Source organism: Simochromis diagramma, unplaced genomic scaffold (genome assembly GCF_900408965.1).
Source record: "Simochromis diagramma unplaced genomic scaffold, fSimDia1.1 OVJJ01000439.1, whole genome shotgun sequence".
NCBI classification, from domain to species: domain Eukaryota; kingdom Metazoa; phylum Chordata; class Actinopteri; order Cichliformes; family Cichlidae; genus Simochromis; species Simochromis diagramma.
In genome coordinates this window covers 1172-21884 of record NW_024386899.1, presented here as the reverse complement: position 1 = coordinate 21884, position 20713 = coordinate 1172, and the positions used below count along the sequence as shown (strand labels likewise).

The 20713-nt window shown below is 46.3% G+C and overlaps 1 pseudogene; it reads left to right on the top strand.

Moving 5' to 3' along the window:
- Window positions 1–9021: 9021 nt before the first annotated feature.
- On the top strand, window positions 9022–13212 carry LOC120735326 (annotated as a pseudogene).
- The last annotated feature ends 7501 nt before the right edge of the window (window positions 13213–20713 follow it).

Here is a 20713-nt window from a genome sequence, read left to right as displayed (position 1 = left end):
GAGATGTTGCACAAATGGAAGAAAGCAGTCTTACATATTTGTTTGATATGTGCGTTGAAGGACATGTCCTGGTCAAAAATGACTCCAAGGTTCCTCACAGCGTTACTGGAGGCCAAGGTAATGCCATCCACAGTAAGAATCTGATTAGATACCATATTTCTAAGCTTTTCAGGGCCGAGCACAATAACCTCAGTGAATTAAGAAGCAGAAAGTTAGCGGCCATCCAGGTCTTTATGTCTTTAAGACATTCCTGCAGTTTAACTCATTGGTGTGTGTTATCTGGCTTCATGGACAGATAGAGCTGGGTGTCATCAGCATAGCAGTGTAAATGTATGCTATGTCTTCTAATGATGCTGCCTAAGGGAAGCATGTATAATGTAAACAGAATTGGTCCTAGCACTGAACCCTATGGGAACGCCATAATTGAACCTCTGTGTCTCACTGACAGTCCCTTCTGAATATTGTTGTCAGCAGTTTCGCTATGTGAATGATTCCTATGCTCCTTGTTCTTTAGTATTTTCTAAGTTTCCAGTTCTTATAGGTTTTTGTTTGGTTGTGTCCCATGTCATGGATCGCTGTGTGGCAGGCAGGATGAGGACCCAATCGCAAAAAACACAACACGGGGGATGAACTCAAAAAGCAGCTTATGCTGACAAAGGAAGACAGGAATACAAAACTACAACCGTGGGAAAAACTAACCATAAAGCTCACAAGAAACACAGGGGAATCACACACAGCATGAGGGAGAACGCGACCAGAACTGAGGGAGACGCAGACATAATACACAGAGGGTTAACGAGGGAAGTGGGAGCACGCGGGGAACACAGGTGACACTGATAATCATAACAAGACACGCAATGAGTGAACACAACACTAAACGGGAGACGGGCAAAGTAAAACAGGAAGTACAGAGGTTCAGACAGGAGGAGAGAGAGCACGGGGAGAACACAGACATAACGGGCTGGGAAAACATAGAATGAAACGAAAGGAGGGGAGACGAGGGCTCACAGATACATAGAGGGGCACACAGGGAATAAAAGTCACAAGGGAAACACATAAGGAACAAAATACAAAAATACATGGAAACTAAGAATACTGGGCCAACAGGCCCAGGACCATGACATCACCTAAGGGCTGGCCACCAGACAGCCCAAACACAGAAAAACAAAACCAAACAGGAAAACGACCCAGGGCGGGCGGCGGGGCCCAGGACGGAGGGCTCGGACAGAAAACAAAAGATCACAGTCAAAACACCGAGCCAGGAACAAAACAAACCCAAAACAACACAGTGCAGTTCAGGGGGGCCGACCAATGGCGGCCGGCACGGTGGAACGTGGGGAAACAGTTTCAGGGGGGCCAGCCATGCGCAAGGCAACTGGGCGGCGCGACGAAGGACTGGAGCAGAGTTCAGGAGGCCGCCAGCGGAAGGCAGCGGCGGTGTCCTTGCGGAAAGGAGCCGGCGGCGCATTTCAGGGGTTCCGGACCGCGCGGAAGGCCAGCGGCGGCTCGTCAGATGTTAGGCGTGCTGGCATGGCCCGTGGGCGCAGGACCAGTCGAGGCAGAGACGAGCAGGACCGAGGCTAGACGGGCGCCGGTAGACGGGTGGCCCGCAGCAGTCGATGACGGGGCCCGCAGCACGGCGATGACGAGGCCCGCGGCAACAGGCGGCAAGGAAGCACAGGCTGGAGCTGCAGGCAGGGCGAAACAGCAAGGCCAAAGTCGAAGCTGGGCCAGACGAGGACCGAAGACTCGTGAGCGCTTGGGCCTGGCGAAGATGAGGCTGAAGCCGTTGAGCCAACCAAGCTTGAGGCAGAAGCAGAGGAGGCCGAAGCTGGCAACCAGGCAGGCGCAGACGCAGAGGCCGACGCCGGACAGGGTGGGTGCAGCCTGTCAGAGGCCGGGACCGGTCGTGGGGTGCAGCTGATTAGAGGCCGGACCAGACCCCACGGCCTGAACGGTGCCCGGCCCGGACCCTCCAGCGGAGACGAGGAGGTGCATGGCCGGGCTGAACCTGAGCCCAGCGGAGACGAGGAGCAGCTGGAGAGGTTCCCCTGAACCCCCGTCTTGGAGACGGGGAGCGGCTGGAGAGGTTCCCCCTGACCCCCAGCGGAGACGAGGAGCGGCTGGACGAGTGTTCTCCTGAACCCCCCAGCGAAGACGAGGAGGTGCTGGCCGGGCTGGCAGAAGCCGCAGCGGAGACCGAGGAGTGCTGGAGAGGGTTCCTCCTGAACCCCAGCGGAAGACAGATTGCAAGAGTAACACAAAGAAAAGTGGACAGGCTGCAGGCCTCCAGCTCAGGCGACGCTAACTGTAGCTGCACCAGGCACGCAGTCGCTTGGGAGGCAACGGTTGGGGTGTGCAGGGCCAAAACAGTCTGTTCCCAAAGTCGCGTAAGTTACCACGCAGTCCTCAGCGGGCGGAGGCAAAGCCCACAAAGGCTGCCAGCTGAGGTTGACAGTGTCGTGCGGTGTTTTGCTGATCTATGACGAGCTGGTGACTGTCATCGATTGAAGTGCAAAGTTTGTAGTTGTTGGTTGTAGTGATGGTCGGACGCAGGTATTGAACCTGGTGACTGGACAGGTGACGACTCCTGGCTGCTCTTCTCCGAGGACCAGGAACGGGTGTGCAGGGCTGGCCGAACACCATCTCCCCATGCCCGAGAAACAGCATACGGGTTGTAGGGAACGAGCTGGGCTCGGCTTGCCTTTACCCTGGGGCCGGCGTAGGTGCAGGCAGCTGGCTGGACTCTGTCGCTCCGCACCGAGGAAACTTGAGACGGGTGCAGGAGTCGGCAGGGTCACGGCTGGACCCACCCGGGAAACCAGAACATGGCAGTGGCAAGGCTGAGGTGTCCATCAACCCCACTCGAGGAGCAGTTACGGATGCTTGGGGGGAGACGGCGCCTCTGCCAGGCTGGGGACAGAAGCAGGGACCAGCTGGACCTCAGCCACCTCTCCCGAGGACTGATACAGGGAGCTAAGGGAAACTTGATCGCCCTGCGCTGCGCTGTTACAATGGAACTGGAGGTGGCAGACGAAAGCACGGAACAGTACAGTCACAGGGTGAGACTACGTTGTTGGAGCCAAACACAGCTGTCACACAACAGAGATTATGGCTGGCCACTTTTAGCACAACTCTGTCGTTCTAAAGCTGTCCATGTTAGAAGCGTACAGTCTTAGTCAAGAAAGGATCCAGGCTTAGCAGAGTTAGCATCTGTAACTTCTGGCTCAGAAGAGCCGTTTAAGACAATGAAGCATGTCTCATATACGGTTTTCTAAAATACGCTGGGTTGAGCGAACATCAGTCCAGGAGTGAAGAACACATGTCGCACAGTCTGTATACTATCAGGGTTAAGCGGAGTGGGGACTTAACAACCACAGGTGGTGTCTGAGGCAACTGAGTGTGAAACTGACTAGGAATAGTCAACCTGAGCGCCCCTAGCAGTTACACATGACGGACGGTGAACTTGTTGCACGTAACACTTAACAACCTGTGATTGAATGCATAGTCTTTGTGTGATCAAACATGATTATTAACAGGACTTCACAGATCTGCCATCGTTAACCGAGGGGAGCACATTTTTAACCCTGGACGAAACCAGTTTCAGCAGCTAAGAGACAAGGAAGGAAAATGCGACTTGTGGGCAAGCAGGGTCACAATCAACCTGAGAACAGAACGCTCAGCACCTTGAAGGTCGTAGACACAACAGTCAGTTTCCAGGTGGTCCCCTCCGGTTTCAGCCGGCAACCTCGGACTGTTTGTTTAATATGTTAGTTCACCAAGTAGGCAACCGCAAAAACAGTCTTTTGCTTTTCTAAGGTGAGGTATCATCTGTGTGTTAATACCTGCTGACCTGGGAGGACAAAAGGGAAAAAACAGTCAATTCCCAACAAACCCAACCAACCACACACCCCCCCACAAACCCCCCACACCCCACCCCCCCCCACACACACCCCCAGCCCCCCCCACCCAACAGCCCCCCCAACCCCCACACCACACCCCCACCCAACCCCAACCCCCCCCCCCACAACCAACCCCCCCAACCAAACAACCAACCACACCCACCACAACCACCCACCACAAACCCACAACCAACCCAACAACCCACCCCCCCCCCCCCCAAACCCCCAACCCCCCCCAAACCCCCAAAACCCCCCACCCCCACCCCACCAAACCCCCCCAACAAAACCCACCCCACCCCCCCCCAACCCCCACCACCCCCACCACCCCCCCCAACCTACCCCAACAACCCCCCAACCACACCCCCCCCCCACCACCCCACACCCCCCACCCCCCACAACAACCCCACCCCCCACCCAACCCCAGCCACCCCCACCCCCCAACCCCCCCCCAAACCCCCCACCCCCCCCCCCCCAACACACACCACACCCCCCCCACCCCACACCCCCCCACCCACCCCCACAAACAAAAACCCCCACACCCCCCCCCACACCCCACAAAAACCCACACACCCCCCCCCCCCCCCCCACCCCCACAACCCAACCCCCACCCCACCCCCACCCCCACCCCCCCCCCCCAACCCAACAACCCACCACCAAGAACAAACACCACCCCCCCCCCCCCCACCACAACTCCACCACCACCACCACCCCACCCCCCACCCCAAAACCCCACCCCCACAACCCACACCCCCCACCCCACCCCACACCCCCCCCCCCAACACCCCCCCCCCCACCCCACCCACACCACAACCCACCCAACCAACCCCACCCCCCCCCCCAACCCCCCACCCCCCCCACCGCCCAACACACAACCAAAACACCCAACAAACCAACCACCCACCCACCACCACACCACCCCCCCCCAACCGACACCCAAACCCACCCCCACAACCACCCCCCCAACACCCAACACACCCCACCCCCACCCAAAACACCCCACCCAAACCACCCCCCCCCCCACCCCCCCACCCCCACCCAACCCACCACCCACAACAAAACACACAAACAACCACCCCACCCACCACCCACCACCCACCGCCCCACACCACAACCCACCCCCCCACTCCACACCCCCCACCACCCACACACCCACAACCCCCCCACCCCCAACCACCCCCCCCCCACCCACCCCCACCCCACACCCACCACCCACCACCCACCCCCCCACACACCACCCCACCCACACCCCCCCCCACCCCCCCAACCCCCCCCCAAACCCCCCCCCAAACCCCCAACCACACCACCCCCCCCCCCCACCCCCCCCCCAAACCCCACCCCCCCCCCCACACCCAAACCAAAACACCCCCCACCAACCCCCACCCAAAACCCCACCAAAAACACACCCACTCCCCCGAACCCACAAAACCCCCCCCCAAACCCCCCCCCCCCAAAACACCCCCCCCCACCACACCAAACCCACCCACCCCCCCCCACACCCCACCCCAACCCCCCCCACCACCACCCAACCCCACAACCAACCCACAACCCTCAAACCCCACCCAACCACCACCCACCCCCCAACACCCACCCCCTCAAACAAACCCAAACAAACCCACCACCCCCAAACACCCCGCCCACAACCACACACCAAACACCGCCCCAAAGAACGCTCAAACGCCACAACCACCGCAACCCACACCCCCAACACCCCCCCCCCCACCCCCCAACACCCCCCCCACCACCCCCCCCCAACCCACAAACCCAAAACCACCCAACCCACAACCCACCACACACCCCCCACCAAACCCCCCCCAAATCAAACCCAAAAAACCCCAACCCCCCACAAACACCCCCCCCCCCAAAACCAAACCCCCAACCCCACCCCCCACCACCCCACCCACAACCAACACCAAGGCTCACCCCCCACAACACCCCCCCCCACCAACCGCCCCCAACCCCACACAACAAGCCACCATCAAACATTTACTTTATTTTATTTAATTCAATTCTTTTATTAACTTACCCATAATTACCAGACACCATAGTTAACTTTCCTCTTTTATTTACTCACACATATTTACAATTTTACCATAGTTTTTTTAAGTCATCCTAACATCATTCTCTAGGGGGGCAATGAACTCGTTCTAAGGACTTTAATAGGTGCGAAGAGGTGAACTTAGGAATGTTATGATTCCTGGAAACAACGAAGTCCTTTTCAACTTACTTTTCATCTCTGTGAGTTACAGACGTGTAAAAACTGCGGACATCAGAATCCAGAATATTGTACGGTCCGGTCCGACTTGGAATGGAATGGAAAAAAAGCTGTCATATTAAATCACCACCGTAGTGTTGCTCAGTACTTTAGGCTGGACGACGGCGTGAGCGCCGTTTACGCCTGGGACCTGGTGACCAAAGAAAATGAGTTTCCCGAGGCTGTAGACGCGGGCACCTCAGGGGACGTCGGCTGACTGAGCGAGAACGGGCCGGGCTGCGCGAAGGGAGGTGACAGAGCTTGTGGCAGCTCAGAGCGTGGAAGTCCGCAGGAGGGAGAGCGCAAAGGACGCAGCGGAGAAAGGCGGCTTGTTCGGAGGCACGAAATGCTCGTCCTCGGCCGCCGAGTAACCCTCTTCTTTGCCGCGGGACGTGGCGTGACAGGGGAGGTGAACCGGAAGTTGAAAAGGCGGAGGAGGTTGTGGGCAGGCGAATAGGCGGAATCCTCCACACTCTTATCACCAGTGGGACAGATGTTGGGAAAAAGGCAGCAGCGTTTGCAGTTGGAGCTGCGCGGCCACCGAGAGCCAATCGAGTGCCCATAGAGGCAAGACTGCGCGCCAGCCGGGCATGCCGAGCCTCCGGCCTTCTCCGTCTCGGTAGGGAAGGCGGGGTCTGGCATGCGCCGGTTTTCCGTAGGGAGTTTTGCTGGTCCATTCTGGTCGCAGGTTCTTTGATCATGGATCGCGGTGTGCAGGCAGGATGAGGACCCAAATCGCAAAAAAACTCACAGACACGGGGGAGAACTCTGAATGGGAGCACGCGGGAACACAGGTGACACTGAGAATCATAAACAAGACACGGGCGAGGCGGGAACACAACCATAACGGGAGACGGGCAAAGTAAAACAGGGGAAGTACAGAGGTTCAGACGGAGGAGAGAGAGCACGGGAGAACACAGACCTAACGGGCTGGGGAAGAACAATAGATGAAACACAAGGAGGGGAGACGAGGGCTCACAGAATACAGAGAGGGGCACACAGGGATAAAAGTCACAAGGGAAAACAACATAAGGAAACAAAATAAAAAATACATGGAAACGAAGAATACTGGAGCCCAACGATGGCCGCAGGACCAGGACACCCATTATTGCATAATGTGGTAATATACTCCAGACTGTGGTGTATAAAGATGGACAGTGTTGATATGGGTAGCACTGTGGCCTCACAGCACTTCAAACCCTTGACGTGTCAGGTGAGGCATCCATAGAATAAAACCTGCACACATGCAGCTATGGCACATTCCTAAGTTAAACTGTGCTGAAAGATCTGATGAGTTCTTTAAGTCCCTATCTCAGCGCCAGCGTGACTGCGATGGTACCCTAAAGTTTCCAGTAAACACTCCTATTTAGATCACACTTCCCAAACTGGAAGTTCATGTTGATGAACCAGTAAGACTAGCAGTTACAGTAACGTGTCCCTTTCCTTCTTTCCTTTCCCAGACACTAGCAGGAATTCAAAAAAACCTCTGTTTCCTCATGAAAAGATTCTTCTAAGTGGATCAATTGTGGTTACAAGGGTAGCTGTAGCTCAGGTGGTAGAGCAGATCAGCTACTGATTGGAAGGTTGGTGGTTCGATCCTTGGTTTCCCAAGGATGAACTGCAGTGCAAATATTGTTGGGCCAAACACTAACCCCAAGTTGCCCTACGATGCGTTCATCCGAGTGTGAATGTTATTTGTTTACACTTCAGTTTAGAAGTGCTTGTGTGAGTGGGTGAACGTGGCATGTTGTATACAGCGCTTTGAGTACTCCAGCAGAGTAGAAAAGCGTTTTATAAAAATTAGTCCATCAACCAAAGTGATACAGAGAAATAAAAAGTTTTTTAATAGATAAAATGAACATTTAAACTCTGTTTCTCCATTTATTGATTTATATCTTATCTTTTATGTAATCATTTTAAGCACGGCTTGTGGTTTTTTCAGGTTGCACACAAGGAAGCTGCATTTACAAAAACTAATCTTAAAAACCTGTTTCCTGGTTTCCATCCCAGCCCTTTGTCTCACGTAGCACTGAGTCTTTTGTCACTTGAAATTTCTCATCAATTCATACATAATCTTCTTTCATGTGTGTCTTGCTTACTGAGAATTGATAGACACAGTTCTCCTTACTCAGGAGCCGAGGTATTAAAAATAGCCAAAAAGCTATTTTTAATACCTCGATCTACACAAAATATTAAACTCTAACTATTATATAAGACATCGCAGCAAGCCACAACAAATCACTCATAGTTTGCCATTTGTCTAATGTTACAGGATTTTAAAATGATTATTAATTAATTTATGGCACATTTATCCCAGAAGGTCTGATGAATTGTTTGGTTTTCCTTCTCTAGCGCCTTACTTCATGTCTTTGTTCATTCAGACCACATATTCAGTGTTTGCATTTTATGTGAGTATTTCCTTAATGTGATGCTTGACTGAATTTCAGAAGGAAGAACTTTATTTTGTAAGCTAGCAATGAAATGTTTTACAAACTGAGGCAAAGGTGCAAATTGAGTACATGTGAGGAAATAAAATGTTGTTGTTATTGACTATTTTGCCCAAAGGTAATTATGTTGTTAAAAGAATTTCATTCCAGTCTGATTGAAATTTAATTTCCATCAGCATTTCTTTGGGCTTTGCAACTTTTAATTGCAATTATTTAATGCTCTGAATGTTTACGTCAGCCTCAAAAAATGTTTGCAATGTCCTTGATTGAAGTTTCCTTCCTGGAAATTTGTTGCTGCTTTAGTATTTTGGCATCAGCAAAAAGAAACTAATGGATTGATAACTAAAAAGACAGCCCTGAAACCTCAGCCACACCCTGTGTGAGCTATCTATAAAGATGGAGCAGCCGAACACCTGCTGCATCCAGCAAACACCTGGTACAACAGGTAAGCCTCCTCATATCATCTCCCTGCATGCTGAATCCTCTACGTAGGGAAATCCCAGATATCTGATTCTCTTCATGTGGATGTTGTCTGCTCAGCATTTTCATTGGGAGAAAAGTTAACATCCAGATGAACAGAATCAGCTGTTGGGTTGCTCGTATCCCACTTATTTGCCTTTCTATTCCAGCAGTTACATTCATTGAAGTTCTTTTTAAACAGTGCTGTTCAGATTGTGACTGTAGGTTAACTGCAGAGGACCAACATCATGACTCCAGCCTTTTTCTTCTCCTGTCTGCCTGTCAATGACAGCCGTTTGTCTGGTAAGCTTGACTCTTCCAGCAAAGGCATTAAATGTTGTTCAACACTGCCGGCTGTTCTGTGAAAGTAATTCTAACCGTGTCTGCTTAACAGACATGGCTGCTTGTTATGAGCGTTTAAGCGTGACGCAGTTGAAGTATTTTCACATAATAGTTTTTGTTTGCCAACAATAACATTTGTCAGTGTGATTTCAAATGTGATTAAGAGTAAGTTGAAAATGTCTTGTTTTTTATTGCAGAGGGCTGCTGTCATTAGAAATATAACTGGTGCGTTCAGTGATGAAATACTTCCAGCATATTGAGGTGTTTTTAATATAAGAGCTTAAAGTTAATCTGCTGGTTTCCTCTTGTATCCACAGATGAGTCTCTGGGTGCCCCAGCGATCATTGAAAAAGTCAATGCTAACTCAAGTAAGTGAAGATTTACAAAATAAAACTCTTTTTTGTTAACATATAAATTCTGGATGAAAATGAAAGATCCCTGAGAACTGACATGTTAACATACAATAGACTCCCAACAGACACAATGATCAATTAGCCTTTTGGTCATTTACTGGCTTGTCTTAGTCAGCTGTTTTATTTGTGTTATTATCAAACATTGTAATTGTGCGATCAATAAAGTAAATGCTGTAAGCATTTACCTCTTTGTTTTGACACAACTGAGCAAATGGCAGCCCAAGTATCGAGCATTTAACCACTCTCTGTTTGTTGTTCTGCAGCAAAAGTGTTGGTTCATGGTGACATTGTGCCCACTGCTACCAGGAATGCTGTTCCATGCACAGCCACTGGCTGCAAGTGGCCTAAAACTGGATCCTTTGTCTATGTACCTGTCTCCATTGGCAATGAATACAGTAAGCAGCACAAACTTTAACCATTAAACACAGACTTTATGAAAAGGAGAGATGTATAAAAATAGTTAAATAAAACCCATTATTATATAAATATATATATATATATATGTTAACTATGCTGTTTTATTGTGGGATAACTAAAAAGCATTTAAACTGAAAAGTCATATTTGTATAAGTATGCTGATTGATACATACACAGATGCACACAATTTTCAAATTATGTTTTCATTAATGTCACTTTCTCAACTTTTCTATTTCAAGACAGACAGACAGACAGATAGATAGATAGATAGATAGATAGATAGACAGACAGACAGACAGACAGATAGACAGATAGATAGATAGATAGATAGATAGACAGAGACAGACAGACAGACAGACAGAACAGATAACAGAAGAGAGATAGAAGACAGATAGATATATAGATAGATAGATTTGGCGGCCCTGTCATTCGATGGGAACTCAGAGATCCTCGAAGCAGCACAGATTGTAAATACTGTTTATGCTGCCAAGTTGAAATGGCTGAAACATATTGAAGATCCTGAATACTGAAGAAGCTCCTCATCAGACTCATATTTGAATCTGCAGGCAGCCAAGAGCGCGACGTCATCATCAATGCCCTAGTCACCTTCCACGCTCCCACCTGCGTCCGGTTTGTCTGGCGTACAAGCCAGACAGATTTCCTTCACTTCTTCTCTGGACAAGGGTGAGAATGCACTTGCTGTACTTAGACTGTACTTGTATTTATATGGCAGGACAGGACTGATACACCCACACCCTCTAAACCCTTCAAAAATGCAATTCTGAAAATGATTGCATTACAAATATTCTGTATGTGTCATCAAAACAGGTTCTTGAAGGACCATTCTGCATTGACCTTGTACTGTAAAATGTCCAGTTTTATTTTTGTTTGCTACTAGATGAAATGTATACTGTTGCATAGGAGTGTAAAGAGCATTTTACTCATCTGCTCTTAATTATTTCACATACTATTTGGTCCACTAGTTCCAAAACTAGAGACTGGCACCTTGTAAGGCGAGAAGATGAATCTGGTGGGTTATTTGATGATTAAGGGACGACAGATGTTTAAAAAGCTTCTGAGATTGATTTGACCGCTATCTGTTTATTTACTTTAGTTGATAATGGATATGTGTGTTTTTTATTTTAAAATATTATTTAAGATATTAAAGTACAAAAGCTAAAGTGTGGTTCGAGCAGTGTCTATAGAGCCACAGTGTCAAAGTCGGTCACATGATTACTGTCTTTGCTTTTCTTGGTACTTTAGCCTTAGCATGACTAGCTGAAGGAGGAGGATGCACAGTGCTAGGCTATAGAACAGTCCATCTATTTTTTAAGTGATGTCATTGTGTATATCAGGTGTTATTCATACCTGGGCCGTCAGAATGGAGGACAGCCAATCTCCCTGCAGAGAAATGGTTGCTTGTTTCAGTCGACGGTGCAACATGAGGTTCTTCATGCTCTGGGCTTCCACCACGAGCAGGTCCGCTCTGACAGAGATCTGCATGTGAGGATCCTTACCGGGAACATCATCCCAGGTCAGCTGAACTACCCAAAATGTTGGTTACAGTTAACTTAGTACACAATGGGACATCCTCCTGTTTCACAGCAGTGTACATGTTACAAGTAATCTGTGCTTTTCCAAACTCAGCACATAAAACACTGCAGTTCAAGCGAGCACTGCATAGAAGATTTTGTTTGTATTTCTTTAGTCCCAAGACTATCAAACAAATGACCACAGGAGAGATTAGCTAGCATTTCGATGTATCCATCTTCAAAGAGCTGAGACTGAAGACGGATTTTGAAGTGAAAGCATATAAAAACATGTAATATTTTCTGGAAATTTCTGTTTAGGACAAGAGCACAACTTTGTGAAAGTGCAGACCAACAATTTGGGGACTCCCTATGACTTCAACTCCGTCATGCACTATGGCAGGTGAGTTGCTGTGTGAGATGGACTTTGTAAGGTTTTATATTCCCTTACATGTTTTGCATTTTCTGCAAGGAAATGTAATCCAGACTAACAAAAACATGCACACACTCAGTGGGGAATGGATTTTTAATGTTAAATACTTTATGGGCCCATTATCTCCTCTGTTTTCCTAATATAACAGCGTATGTGTGTTCGTGTGCTGTTGTTTGTTCTTTTAGATTCCACTTCTCCAAGAATAGGAAGCCAACGATTGTTGCCAGGTCCAATCCTAATCTTAATTTTGGAAATGCTTTCCAAATGAGTGCCAATGACATCGCTCGTGTAAACAGGCTTTATGAATGCTGTGAGTAATTAAGACACACCCACAAAAAAGAAATTTGCTATCTTTTTGTACGAAGCAAGTACTGATCGGAGTTGATTTTTTTTCCTAACCAGAAATTCAGCAAGAACCTTCAACTTTGCATCCAGATTCTTCAGATGCCCAAACACCAGCATTACACCAAGGGATTGGATCCACTATACTTAAAAATGATAAAAGAAACATAAAATGTGCTGCAAATATCACATTTAGAGAGTTGAAGTTCTGGGTCTTTGTTTTACGAGCTAAACGGCAGGCTTATATACCAGAGGGTGATGGTGTTATCTCGCTTTCTGTTGAGGTTTTCTCCCCTTTTGTTAGACTATAAACTATCAGTTTGATAATTAACTTTGTAACTGTAAATGATGCAGACATAGAACCAAACCCTGCGACTGCGACATGTCTCAAAACTTTTTGTTTGGCAAAACAGCAAAGTGAAAAAATATGTGAACAAAACAAAAAGTCAAATCTTTCATGGAATGATCATGACTGTTGTCTTATACATGACCAACATGTATCAACAAGATATAGTGTGTAGATATAGTCCAGTGTCACCAGTGTAAGAAGAAGAATCTTTCTTCTCACAATGTCTTCTAATTTTTCTTGCTTTTGTTTTTCGAGGGGTTTTATCTTTGGTTTGTTGTCTCTTTCTGTAAGAAGTGCTATCAAATAAAATTCCATATTTCAAGCAACAGGGGGCAGTATTGTTTCATTATTATATTTTAAGTTATTTTAGAAATATGTGTTTTGCTTAAAGTTGGACAGAATGTTACAGGTGCCTTTTTTAATGTGCAACAAATGTAACAAATGCACAAATACTACTACATAAATACATGTTCTGCATTTAAAATCCTACCAAACCATCAGAAAACTGAAACCAGAGAGTGGATCATGTCTCTCAAGATTAGAGTGCTACTTCTTCTTGTGTAGGGTGGAGTCAGTTCAGTGCAAGTGTTTAGATTGAGAAGATTAACCCTCATAATGTCCTCCCAATTTCCATACACCTGTGGTCCTCAGAGGTCAAAAATGTCCCCACTTCATTTGACTGTTTTTTAACGTATAAATTGTCAATCAATTCAGTGTTACATCTTAGTTTGACTTAAGACCAACACATTAACACAAAATTTACCCAACATTTTACATTTTAGGGCCACCAGACCTTGTTTTCATAAAGTACACTGTGTTTTTTAGCGAAAACAAATTGAGAAAATAAAATATTTAAATGTTCAGATAATTTTGACTATTTGTCTAACTACAGAATTCTGTGTGTTGAACTTTAGTGAGAAAGGTTTTTTTGAAGCGTTTATAAATTTTAAATGGCAGCACATAATCACACCTGTGGTCCTCAGCGGTCACTTTCTTTCCAAGCTCCTCAGACTACCATGTCCTGGATGCCTGAGAACCTACTTGAACATAGTTCAGATTCTTCATCACTTTTCTTCACTTCATAGCCTTCTTCCACTTCTGTGGGTGGGTGATGTGCTTTTTCAGAGAAAGGGTAGCATGTGCTCTAAATATTGACAATATTTTCTATATCTTCTAACCCTGGATCTTCCTGAACATTGATTCTCCCTCCTCATTATACTAGAGGACAATATGTGCTTTGTTCTACTGGTCATTGCTTTGCACAACATGGTAAAAAAAAGTATGCTCATCAAAGTATGCAAATCTCCAGTGCAATGGAGGCCTGTGAGCTACTTTCTGTGTATGTATTATTGTAGGGTCGACCTTACAATACGAAGCACCTTGATGCGACTGTTGTTGTGATTTGGCGCTGTATAAATAAAATTTCATTGACTATAGAACACCTGCCTCCTCATTGTGCTGCCTGTTGTTGTTGTTTATTGGTAAGAAAATTACCAATAATCATCCCACAGATGTAATATTATCTACAGCTACTCTTAGTACCACTGATGTTAAGTTAGACTCTTTTTCTCCAGTTGATCTTTCTGAGTTAACTTCAATAATTACTTCCTCCAAACCATCAACGTGTCTTTTAGACCCCATTCCTACAAAACTGCTCAAAGAAGTCCTGCCATTAATTAATGCTTCGATCTTAAATATGATCAACCTATCTCTAATAATCAGCTATGTACCACAGGCCTTCAAGCTGGCTGTAGTTAAACCTTTACTCAAAAAGCATCTCTAGACCCAGCAGTCTTAGCTAATTATAGGCCAATCTCCAACCTTCCTTTCATATCAAACATCCTTGAAAGAGTAGTTGTCAAACAGCTCTTATTATTATCTTATTATGTATGCGTATCATCAAGCAGCTTCTGAAGAAGGCTACAGACAGTCAATCAGATCCTTATTTAGCTCTGCTGAGCTACAGGACTGCTCCTCTTGACTGTGGTTTATCCCCTGAAGAACTGCTGATGAGTCGTAAGCTACACACAACTTTGCCCTGCTATGCAGAAAGCAAGCAGAGTGAAGTAAAACTAGTGAACTGGATTTGTTTTTATCTTATATTCTGATGGTGTTTAAAAAAACTGAAAAATTATTAATGAAAAAAATTATGTGTATATGTTAGTTTATAAGACCTATGTTGTATATAATTCAGAGAAAAGGGGATGTGTTGATATGTAGATGTTAATGTAATGACAAGGTTTACCAGCAGGGGGCAGTGTATTTAAGAACGTTCATGAATGCCTCCAGGGGAGCACATAAAAGAAGACTGGTCTGTGGTGTGACAAAATAATGGTGTTAATAAAATGTTTGGGGCAGTAACTTGAAAAGCACAAGTGGATGCTGTGTTATTTTTAACAAGCGCTATGAAGACAACACAGTGTCCTGAGATAATGTTTTGATCGGTGTCCCAGTGAGTGAGAATTTCCACTCCAGCTTTTAAAGTGAGCCCAGTCTGTGGTTATGGAGTCACGGATTTACACACTTGGTGCTTCCTCAGAGTTCAGTGCTCTCCAGATGTGTTGGGGGCGTTCCAGGTCATGTTTTAGAGCATGTGCTGACCAACATCTTCAACCTCTACCTGAAGCAGTTGGTGGTCCCCACATCCTTCATTATCTCATCCCCAAGAACCCAGGAGTCTGACTAAAGGCTCAGGGTTCTGGATGAGCAGGAGAGTGACCATGAGAACCAATTTATGCATCCCAGGAAGGAGGAAGGAGGATCATATGAGAACAAACAGCAGAGCCAGAGGAAAGAGATCATCTCTCTACTCCACTTTAACACCACCAGGGGGTGCTGTCAGCAGCCTGTTCTACAGGGACTTGGTCTACAGGGGGAAGTAGCTGTGGCCAAAGCCCTGGCTCCACACATCAGGATCCAACACCAAGACTGAACAGTGTGCCACCATCACCTGTAGAACGTCACACCCTGGTGTCAACACAAGTAATGGAGACATTTCATTGGCCACACCCACATCAACAGGCGCAATAACAGGACTAATGGTTGGGAAAAGACAAGTGGTGGTGACAGTGGACTCATCTCTGTGCTTGTCCTGCTAGACCTCAGTGCAGTAGAAAAGAAAGTGGTGGATCTATGTTTCTGAGTGTGGGGCCATCAAGAGGCCACAATATTCATAGAGGGGCCAAGTATTACTCCAACAGCATGTACAATGCTCATTCTAACTGCTGTTTCCTTCTTATTTCTTTGTATACATGCAGCTCACACTCGACTGTGACTCCTGACCGTGTTTATGGGCCAAAGGTTTTGTTCTTTACATTGTCTTTCTTCTATATAATTGTTAAACATTTAATAAATATGTCTACAAAAAGATTTTAAAAATCAGACATTTCACACAGACACCCAAATGATTTCTGACTGATGAAGGGGGCTGAAGGTGCCCTGCTCTTGACCAGCTTCTGCTGCTCTCTCCCTGCTCACTGGCAGCAGCTGGCAGCCTCGGTCCTGCCTGAGACTCTTCATCTATCAGAGCCAAAGAATATGGGAAATAGCAACGCACAACATGCACATTACAAAACAAGTACATGAACCAGCATTACATTCATTAGTGAAGTGCTGACGTTCTTTCCTAAACTTTGGGCCTTAATTAACATCACTGTGAACTAATGTTTGCTTTGCTTCTTAACCAGTGAAGCAGCGAGGGGCTTTCTGAGGTTCCTGCTCGTAAATGCCCAAAATGAGTCGAGTATTTCTCTGCAACTACAAACTCTGCTTTCATCAGAGGTGTAAATATTACAGCACTGTGTCAGAGTCACTGAGGCTGGAACACAGAAAAAGGAAGTAGATGTATTTATTTTTAGGCTTTATTGCCTGGAACCACTTTAAAAATACGCTTTGGGTCACAATTAACTCCAGAAAACCAGGAATCCACATTTGAACATTATCTGTGCAAAGATTTATGCTTCTGAAGGTAAACAGTGAAAACTTGCAGCACTAAATGCACAGATAGCCAGGCGTTTCACATTTTGGTACCATCTGCCAGTTTTCATTTCTTATTTATTGAAGAGCAGAAATGATTGAATTTTATTTACATGCTTAAAAATGTTTGCTTTTGAATATTATTTGAAGAATTACCCACACACTCAGGCACTGTGGGCCTGTTTCCCTTTGCATAACCGAGTGTTGGAAACGGGCCTTTTCTCTTTAAACTCTGAGGGGCTGTAACTTTGGCTTCTATTGGCAGATTTGCATGATTGACCCTCTTTTTAAAATAGTTTTAGCCAAGAGAATCAAGTTAACATCACTGTTTTTACGTCAGGTCCACCAATCAGAAGTTGCAGAGCAATAAATACACGTAACCATAAATTTACAACACTCACCCTGGTCCAATCAAATGTCTGTAGCCAGGCAAAATTTGTGATTTTTGACGGGAAACGGCTCTGAAGCATTGTGGGAGATCGAGTGAGGAAGGGAAAGTTCTGGAGTCCCGACTGGATGTTCACACGTTGGAAGGAGCGAATTTTACGTTATATTTTATTGAACGCTGTGCATATTTGTGGTCTGCTTTTTCAGCTGGTTCGATGAATTTTGGTCGGAGCGTGATGAAACTCGCAGTTTTGGAATCTGTGAGATCTCAGCTTTTAAACAATGTTTTGCTATCTGCAGTTTTGCACTAACGGGGCTGTGTTGTGTTTGTTGTGAAATGACGTAACGGCTCCTAACTGTTTGTTGTTTTCGCTGTATTTGGAGGTTGCAGAAATGGTTTAAAGGAGCTTTTAGCTGAGATTCAGTTGTTTTTTTAGGTACCACACACGCCGGGACTTATATTACAAAGCTCGTGTTACAGTCGATTAAACGGGATCTCTGCACCGATACTGGGAGCACTGGGGCTCATTTAATGTTTGTCAGACTTAAGCTACATGACAGCTGTGGGTGAATACAGATTTATGACATACCAACAAACTTCTCAAAATGTAGACTCTAACCAGTTGTCGGTTGAAAAGCTTTCATTGCAGGAGGTTCAAATCTTCTTCTTCTGTAAGATTTCACACTGGAAATTCCTATTTTTCTCATTAGCACCACTAGTGTTGGGACTTGGATTTCAATCTGTTGAGCACTCCCGCAAAGGACAGATGAGTGACAGGACAGGGGCACTTCAGGGGGCCAATCAAATTTCAGCTGGGACCAATGCCCCTGTGGGGCCACCCCTGGAACCACTCCTGGCACCATCATACCCGCCACAATGGTCATTTAACTCATCTGGTCAGCACACAGATGCAGTCGTTTCTAACTGTCGTTAAGGTGGGAGAAGGCGCTGCACTATTCTCCTAAATTAGACCATTCAGACAGGATCACACCACACGAGCTGATAAGGAGAAGCCAAACCTGGAAGCCACGACTTTGTTGAGGGTGTTTTTTGCAAAGTTCTCTCCACAAATTTAAGTTTTCAAACTGCTTCAACATCTCACTCTGTGTACTGGACCGCTAGTACTCCTTCCCCTGGCTGTGGGAGCTCCATCTGTGGCAGCAGGTGGAGACCCATTGTGTACATCTGCTTCACCCTCGACTTTTCCCCCACCACCCTTCTTTTCTGTCCCTTTTCTTTCTTCTATTCCTCTGCTTTCTTCTATCTTTCACTGATCTGGCCTTCACCCTGTCCACGCTATAACATCCACACAGGGGCTAACGGCATTCTGGCCAGACAGGAGCTCTTAGTGGTAAATCCTGTGGTTTATGCATTTATATGACACAGTTAGACCAGAAACACTGGATCTTTCTTAGGCACAAATAATGATTTTAACTGTCTAAAACTGAACATCAAAGCTCTTCAGAGGTGACAACAACAAACAGATCCCATCCTGATCTGCTCCACTGCACAGGTGGACTCCAGTCCAGACCTGGTCTACAGATCTGGTCCAGAGTCATGTTGCTATCGGGGCTGTGTGACAGTATATGCTGCTCTTCTTCACTGCAGTCATCACATGGTTCTGTAATCAGCACAAACACAACCTGAACATCATCCACTGGATTTAGAAGATTCACAGCAGTCATTTTATTATGAACTATGTGATTTTGTATCTGTGTCACTGTTTTCAACTCAAAACGTCATCGTTTATTTTCTACTTTTTTGTTTTGTTTGTTTGTTTTTTTGCCTCCCATTTGGTTCTTTAGCCGTCAGAATTGTTGTCTGAAGACCAACAAGGAGACCCGATGGATTTACTTTGCCAAATAGATCATCACGGCCTTGCTTTATTGGTCCATTTGATCGACCTTTGTTGTTATTGTTTATTTTATTTTCAGTTGTTACAGACGGGACAGACAGAAGCAGGCATGGAGGCTGGATCTCCTCCATGCCTGCTTCATGCCCTGGGGGCGGGGCTATGGCTCTCTACATCCTCTTGCAGACCATTACATGGGGAACCCTTTTGAATACGAGCGCGCTGATCCACACAGGTGTGCACACGGGTGTTCACTGTTCATAGACATAAACTACACCTCTATTGGTGCTATTTCCAAGCACATTGTGCGCTGTCTGTCCTGCTTGCTACACAACAACATTCAGTATTTAGTATTTACTGCTGTTTACACTTAGCTAGATTAACCTGATGGTGTTGTGTTTAGTATGTTGCTCTGTTAGTTTTGCTTGTTTTCTCTTCTTTTTCTCTCAACAGGTGATCCAGGAGATTTTTTTCTCTTCTTTCTCTTTTTAAGTTTCCTTTCTCTCTGTCCCTCTTCCCTTCTGTTTTTCTTTTCCTTCATCTTTCTTTCTCCCTTTCCTATCCCTCAGTCATGTCTGTTATTATTGAAACTTCACCAAGCAGTTCAGCAGGGAGTGGATGTGCTGTTGGGTTGTTGGAGGTACAACACACAAGAAGGCCGATGCAGGTAGATGCAGAGAGAGGCCAGGGCCACGTTCAAACCTGAACACGCTGCACAGTGTTTTGTTCCATTTGTTAGGGATGAATGAAATGCTTCCTTGAAAGGATGTGTGCAGTCACCAGTGGGCGTGGAAGCATGTGCGCCCTCATTTGGTGGGTATTGGCGACTGTCAAGCCTTTGAGTCGCCGAGCAGCTGAATAGGGGAATAATGTTGACGCGCCCGCTGTTCAAACGTAAGTCAAAGTTCCAGATTAAAAACGTCTTTATTTGTTATCAAATCCTTAAAATCCAGAAAAACAGTGATCAAAATAAACCTTCTAAGCTTGAGCGCTCAGCAAAAGTCGACTTCTCCCATCACCCACTCATTCACAAAAACTCCCCTCGGGACGTGAACAGGTGATGTAGCGATCACTATTACTATTACCGACACCACGTGACCCAAAGCTACGCCTATCCACAACAGTGGGTGTGCAAGAAAAGTCCTCCTGTCACACAGCAATGCCTACATGAATCACACCACTCTGCTTAAATAATAATAATAATGTTTAGTGAAGCAGGTGAAGCAAAGGGCTGCTTTTAATAGGCTGGGAGACCCAGGTGTGCTGCTTTAGCTGGTGAGCCTCTTATGCTAGCCTCCATCTATAAGATGGGATCACAGGAGCACTGCAGTCCTGACTAGATCAAGTATTGTTATTCATGCAGGTGACAAAAGTTTACATTCACAGAGTCATAGGATTGAGCCTGGTTTGAAAAGCAGGTGTTTAATGCAGCTGCTTAGAGTTCACACACAGTAGAAGAATCAGACTTGAGTCACATTTCAAACCACTGGAAAAATACTCAGCAAGTAACAATGAAAACACCACAGACTCAGTATATCCTGTTCAGTCCTGTGTTTGATATGAATGTGCTGTTCAGAGAGGATCTCATGTCCTCTTTTACAAAGCCTTTGTTTC